At 46.8% G+C, this 7,475-nt stretch overlaps 1 protein-coding gene and 1 long non-coding RNA gene across 4 annotated transcripts in view; both read right to left on the reverse strand.

Annotated features, from left to right (window-relative positions):
- Positions 1–7,475, reverse strand: part of Galnt18 (polypeptide N-acetylgalactosaminyltransferase 18) — a 338,683-nt gene that overhangs the window by 226,726 nt on the left and 104,482 nt on the right. The gene's annotated exons all lie outside the window — the stretch shown is intronic.
- Positions 1,542–7,475, reverse strand: part of LOC125612060 — a 21,059-nt gene continuing 15,125 nt past the window's right edge. The window contains exons 2-3 of the long non-coding RNA XR_007342319.1: positions 5,067–5,075; positions 1,542–1,552 (exon numbers count right to left, since the gene is read on the reverse strand). This is a non-coding gene — a long non-coding RNA (uncharacterized LOC125612060). The remainder of the gene's footprint in view (positions 1,553–5,066; positions 5,076–7,475) is intronic.

Genomic DNA, 7,475 nt, shown 5'->3' on the forward strand with positions numbered 1-7,475 from the left:
TCTCTCTCTCTCTCTCTCTCTCTCTCTCTCTCTCTCTCTCTCTCTCTCTCTCTCTCTCTACTTCCCATCATCATGTAAGCTGCTTTCCTCTCCCACACTCTTCCTCCATGATGTCCTGCCTCACCTTGAGCCCCAAGGAATGTAGTTCGCTGACTGTAGATTGAGACCTTTGAAACCGTGAGCCCCCAAATAAACTTTTCCTCCTCTATGATCACTCTGGTCAGATCTTTTAGTCACAGTGGCAAAGTAGCTGACTAAAACATCAGATATCATGGTATTCTTGTCTATTGCTTTAACACTATTATTATGCACAAGAAAATTTAGTATTGATAAAACTATGATATAATAAGTATTCCATATTCAAATTTTCCTAACTATTCCATCAATGTCCTTTATAGCTCCTTATTCATTTTCCAGTTTTCAATCCAATCTGAGATCAAACACTGCAGTTGTTTGTCATATTTCTTTGTTCTCCTTTGTTCTAGAACATTCCCTCTGTGTGTGTGTGCATGCATGCATACACACACACACACACACACACACACACACACACACTTATTTTTGTCTTTCAAAACACTGGCATTTCTATAGTTTATGCTAGCAGATGTAGGATATCCTGCCATGTGAATGCATTTGATTAATTTCTCTTTATTACCTTCAGGCCAGAGATTTTTGGCACGAATGTCACGTAAGTGATACTGTGTCCTTCCCACTGCACTCCAGCAAAAGCTGCATAATGTCAGTTTGTCCCATTGTTGGTATCACTAAGAGGGATCACTTGATTAAGGTGGTGTCTGTCACATTTCCCCATTGCAAAGTTACTTTGTTCCTCTGTAATTAATAAGTAATGTGTGGGGTGTTACTTTGAGGCTGTGTGAGTATCTGCTTCCCCAAACTGTTGTTTTTTAAATCACCGCAGTGGCTGTGCTCCCTCCCTGACAGAGCAGAGCAGTGATGTTAGGACAGAGGCCTGGTCTTCATTCACTTCACTATCTCTGTAAATCCTATTTGGCACTGGTTAATGATAATGAAGCCTCTGGCACTTTTTTCCTATAGATGCACTTACAGGATAGAACTCCATTTTAAAAATGCATTACACCAAAGCACAGAGAAAGCAATTACCAATACTCAATTACTCTGGCATTACTTCATCACTGTAGATATTCTTAAATGCAATGCAAGGGTGGTTTTGAATGTCCTGAAGGTGAAAATTGGTCGGCAACAACAAAGAGAGGCTCAGAAGCCTTCAGTGGTTCTCACAACCCACCCAATAAACTCCAAACTCCTTATCCTGGCACTTGGGCCAACAGGCTCTGGCCTCACCCCTCCTCCCGTCCCCATGACTTCCTTGTGCACCTACCTCTTGGACCAAACTGAGCTTCTCCCATGTTATTCCCTGACTCTTTCTGATCCCTTGATCTTGAATGTTCTGATTCCCATCTTGGAATTACAAACCTTACTTACCTTGGAAGACTAAGGACAGATTTTTTTGCTCTTCCCCAAGAATTTGTTGAAAAAGCAAACCCCCTCCCCTTGTCTGAACTCTCTCCCTCTGTGACAACTAGGGCACTTGGCACATGTGGTTCTGCGTATGTCCGTCTCCCCATACAGCTGAGTTCAAGGCTGGATGCTGGATGACTCATGGCACATGTGTGCAGCACAACAATGAGGTTCAACCACCAACATAGGTTTAAAAGAAGCTGATGTCATTTTAAATATTTCAGTAGTTAGCATAAGAAAAATTAGAACTTCTGGCATTCCTTATAAATATTTACAATTTTGTATATTTTTATTTTGAATTACATATGGAAGAGCGCAGAGGGGGGGACACTATAATTCTTAGGACCCCATATATCTTAATCTAGCCTGAGCTGAAAACGACGAGAACAGAATCCATGCTATTTCTGCCCTAGCCCCAGGCCCAGCACAATGTGCTGTGCATGGTAACTGCTCAGTAAGTAGTTAATGAATGACTGAGAGAACACTTGGAATCGCACCAATTTCTTTTGTTCCTTTGGAGAAAGAATGAAATTTCCCCTTTCCATTACCTCCCACCGTCCAACCCCAGCACATCTTGGAAACAAGAGGCCCAGGCCCTCTGTGCCTGGCCACCATCAAAGAGAGAAAGGACTGACCACAGATGCCTGGTCACATGCTTCCATATTCGAAACCTGCCCTTGGATCCACACATGGGCTGCTGCATGCTCTACCAAAAAAAAAAAAAGGAGCCTCCTGTTGATGGTGACACTGGAGGGCAATCTCACTTCTTTAGCCATCCCTGGGGCCACTCCCAGCACCACTCAGAAAGTATGTTCAGATAAGACCCAGCACATCCTCTAGGAAGCCTCCTGAGGCCAGGGCCTACCATCCCTCTGGTCATTGGTTACAGCATCTGAACTCTCCAGAGCCTCACTATGGCACAGTGGGTACTAACCAAGGGCAGAGGCCAGCCACAAAGACACACTCGGCTCCTGTCCCCAGAGGGCATGACAGCCAAGGCATAGAGACAATACTGATGTAAAGGAGCCACCCAAGAACGAGGCAATGTGAGATGAAGGGCTTTGGAAATTCTCACAATAAAAGACTCTTCTTTAATGGCAGCTGGTCTTTTGCCTGGCACTGACGTGCACAAAGCATTTTAACATCTATTGTCTTAGCACACTCCCAGAGGCCCTCTGAGATGGGCAGGTAGAAGGCATTAAATATGAAACAGGGTAATAAAAGCTCCTTACCCTGGGTCTCCTCTTTGATAAAGTCTCTCCATGTTCCAATTTCTATTCAGGTCACTGCTGCAAACCTTTCATTAGTACAACTAATCGCCAGGCTCTGTACCAAGCACTCGGGATGCAGAAGGTCTCTTCAAGCACTAACAATGTGCAAGGCTTTTCTCTCTTAGTGCTACTTCCTGGATCTGACCGCCGGCTCAGTGAAAGAAACAGAGATGGAAGCGCCTGCCTAGGAGGATATGAGGAGTAGTTTTAGGGCTGTCAAGCCACTTTTACACCATCTTGTGTGCCCTGTTGGCCCATCTGTCTCATCTTCTAGGCTGTGATCTTTTTCAGAAAAGGGGCATCTCTGTGGCTTCAGGGTCAATGTCAGGGCTGGGCACACTGCAACATCATTGCACAGACAGGCCACTGTGACAGTGGACATCCTGCACAAGTACCAGCTGAGCCCTGCCCTCAAGGTGAAGACTGCACCCTTCAGGCTTCAGGTCTTCCTGCCCCTGGTGGCTTTCCACAGCCTCCACTCAGCTCTCAGAGCTCTGCCAGGAGGAAGTGCCCAGGCAGCCATAGCCAGCACCCTTTCCTCTTACAGACTGTGCAGTTGGTACCTCCTTCCACTTGAACCTGGACAAGGACATGGGTCTACCAGCTGATGCAAGGGAGGGCCAGACTAGAACTGGAGCTCCCCTGGGAGTTCTAAAAACAAGCTGTCCATCCTCTTGTGCTGAATGAGGTTTTCCCTGGGAATCAACACTCCGAAATGTCCACGAGTAGCATTCAAGGGCGGAATTCCAGAATCCCAGCCAATGCACTCGCTAAAAACTGGAGGGACAGATCTCAGCTTCACACCGGGTGGGATCACTGAAGCTAACCACTCTGGCCACCATGCCCAGGTCTCAAACCTGACAGTCTGGTCTGCACAGAGCTACGGCCCATGGTTGCTGTGCCCCTGCAAAACTGAAGCACACTGAGCCAGTCCCCACAGAGCAGCCCCCACACTTGTGATCCCCAGAGCAGACCCTGCCAGTCCCAAGGAGGCTTCACTAATACAGTGGTCCTTTACTTTTTCCAGGTCACACACCCCTGAGAAACTCTGAGAAATGGGTCGTACTATCTCCCCAGAAAATGCAGATACACGTACACAGGCACACTGTGCTGGGGACTGAATGTTTGTGTCCCCTTGCTAAAGCAAATGTTGAAATCTAATCCCAGTGTGATGGCATGTGGAGGGGTGGGCCTTCGGGGGGAAATTAGGTCATGAGGTGGAGCTTTCATGAATTGAATGAGTGTCCTTCTAGGAAGAGGCCAGAAAGCTTTCTTGCTCTTTTCCTGCCACAGAAGATACAGTTAGAAACAGCAGCCTGTAACCCACAAAGGGGACCTCAACACACCCTGAACATACTGGTACCCACATCTCAAATTCCCAGCCTCCAAAACTATAAGAAATAAATTCCTTTTGTTTATAAGTCACCCAGTCTATGATATTCTGTTAAGCAGCCAGAACTGAAACACATACATATTGATCTACAAATATACATACATAGACATATGTCTACTTTTATACATAGACAGAATTATTTGCATAATATTTAAAGCCCACTCAGAGGTCCAGGTTAAGAATCCTATTTTTGAAATCTCCCCAGGAACCCAGCATCTCGGAGTTCTCAGAAACTGTCCTCATAAAATCACCAAAGGAAAAAAAAAAAAAAACACCAATATTTTCCACTTGGAACCTCCACCGTGATGGGTTTAGGGCTGAGCCCCATTCCCTGGGCAGGAGTCAAGGGTTAATCCAGCCCTAGGTCCAAATGGCATGTGACCTGTCCCACAGTGTGGAAAGCAGTCTCTCTGGTGGCTGGGCACTCTTGACCCTGTCTCACAGCTATCAGACAGCCTGACCCAGATCTGCCAGGAGGACAGACTGTTTTTCTTTGGGGGAGTATTTCATGGTCTTTGTCATTCACAGACGTTCCCTCTGGATTGCAGGCAGAGATAGAGTGAAGTGTCCCAGTGAGTGGAAATGCCTCATTCTGAGGGAGACAAGGAATCGGGCAGGAGATATAGAGTAGGGGTCTGATGTTTATTGTCATATATGTAGGGACACACACATGTGCACACAGAGGCAGGCACACAGCTTCTTCCTGAGCCCAGTGCAGGATAGCTCAGCCCAGTTCACACCTTACCCAACCTAATTTAAGTGACAGATTTATAGCTAGTACAGAACTGTGGGTCTAGAAGGTGCTATGGAGGCTTTGGCAGCACTCAACAGCTGGGCTTATTATTATATGCCTTAATCCAGAGGTATTGTCCATGTTCTGGCCGCATGATGGACCCCAGGACACACGATGCCTCTCAACAGAGTCCCACAATGATGCCAAGTCCTTTTGTCACTCAAGTGTCCCATGCTTGTGTGTGTGCATGTGAATGTAGTGTATCACTGCATGAGCATGTGTGCATTTATATGCCTTAGATATGGAAAGAGAAAAGGCAAATTAGATATCAGTGTAAATGAGACTCCATGTAAATTTCCCAATAGCTAGAGCCTAGAACAATAGGTGTCCTTCCTTTCAGGCCCTAGAAATACATTTGGAGAAGAAAAGGGTTGTCTGATGGAGCGCATGGTCTTGCAGTATGGAGTCACAGACATAGCCTGCGTTCAAGTCCAGACTCTACTATTTACTTGCTGTATGGCTTTAGGGAAAGCATTGAATGTCTCTGATACCTAGTTTTCTCTTATGTAACACAGGAATTATAAACTTCTCTCACAGGACTGGATTCAAAGAAAACGTGAGATTGGAAGAAAAGAAACTTGTTCCATGCTTGGCACACTGCAGAGGGTTAATACACATCTGTTCATTTTCTGTTCTTTGTTCCATTCTGAGCAATTCCAGACAGAACCATCTGAGTGAGAATCTAGCTTTTTCCGCCCTCCATTGGCCACAGAGTCTGCCTCTTCCCCGCTGCAAATCACCCACCCAGATCCTAGGAGAGGCCGTGACTGGTGCATCTCAGGGGACTTGGATGATGAAACCCTGAGCACAGAGCTGACCACAGCATGAAGCCTGACCCGTGCCTCTGCCTCAGAGTGAACTTGGTCTTCTCTGCCAAGCTTCAAGCTCTGGCTTTTCAAATAATTCAATCTGCTCCGCTCAAGACAAGGGACAGGAGATTTTACGGAATGGGAAGTCAGTTCATTTCCCGGGACGTTTACATAGGTCATAGTAAAACAGTTTTACGTCTCCAATGACATTTCTTCTGGGACTGCTCACAGGGAATGTAGTTTATGTTTTGTAAAGCTTTAAAGGTTGTTGTTCTTTGGTGGTAAGTAGGACTGAAATGTGTTTCCAGGCAGTTTACAGGATCCTGTTTGATGAATTTTGATGGGACTTAAAAGGCACCAAGTTTGAATGGTTCACAGATGGACTTTGGAGGGAAGGGCCCGTGAAGCTCAGACCCTGAGCAAGGGACCCACCATGGGCTCACATTCCTCTTTGCAGAAATCTTCCTGAAATTTTCACCGAGGAAGCAGCTCCCAGAGCTCTGCTTTGGGGCAATGCATGGCTGACTTGCCTTGTGGCCAAGGGTCACCAGTCCTGGCATTTCTGAGTGTGGATAAAAACAACATTCACCCGGAAGAGTTCATTTCCTGAAGTGAAACCCCACATTTCCCACTGCTTGTCACTATTCTGCTTGTGGCCCAAAAACACTGGTCCTATGTCCCCTTCCTCATCTTTCCCTATAGATGGCAAACTCAAAGAAGCCATCTGTAGTTCAACAGACTTTCTCCCAAATCCCCTGCTCTTTCCAGAGGCCTCCTTTTTGGGTTCAAGCTCTGACCTGTGCTTCCAGGGGCTCCAATCTGGCTATGGGGAGGGACTGGAGGACACAGATGGCCAAAAACCCCAGCAGGACAGCTAAGATTGAGGAGCAGCAAACCATGACAGACTAGAGCCCAGAGCCCCAAAGACCAGAAGGATGGGAGCTGGGTCTGGACCAGGAGACAAAGGAGGATTGGCTGCTCCTGGAAAGAGAAAGAACCAAGAATTCAAAAGGAAAGCTGAACCAGAAGATAATTCAGCCATGGAAAAAATAAATCAATGGTAGAATGAGACAGACATTATTACCCTATATTCATGTATGATTACACTGCTGGTGTGACTCAGCACCATGTACAGCCAGAGGAATGAGAAGTTGTGCACCATTTTGTACAATGTGTCAAAATGCAAAATGCATTCTACTGTCATGTATGACTAATCAGAACAAATTTTTTTTTAAAACTGTAAAAATAATATTGGGGGATCCAACATGGCGGCGAGTGGGGAGGCAGCGCTTTCAGTACCTCCGCAGCAACAGGGTCAGAGAGACGCATGGATACGCTTAGATTCGACCTGCTGAGAAACTCCTAGCAAAATTCCACTAAAGAGAGACCGGCAGGGAATTGGTAGGATTTTTGGAAGTGACAGTTTGCGCTAGACGAGTGAATCTCCCCCACGCAGCGCAAAGGTCCAGACCCGCCAGCCGCTGCCCGCGCGACTCAGCGACTGTCGGCTGCCTGCACGCGGCCCCCGCGTCAGGGCAGATAGCCTCCTAGGCGCAGCGCAGCAGGAGCGGTGCAGGGACTCTAGGAAGAGGTCTCTCGCCAAGCCTTCATGAAATAGCGAACCGGGAGCTGAAACCAACCAGAGACAGACCAGTCCCACCCCTCCCTTCGGACACTCCGGCAAGGAGCCTGGGGCCCGCCATAGCAGA

This window comes from Marmota marmota, unplaced genomic scaffold (genome assembly GCF_001458135.2).
Source record: "Marmota marmota marmota unplaced genomic scaffold, marMar, whole genome shotgun sequence".
Lineage (NCBI taxonomy): Eukaryota > Metazoa > Chordata > Mammalia > Rodentia > Sciuridae > Marmota > Marmota marmota.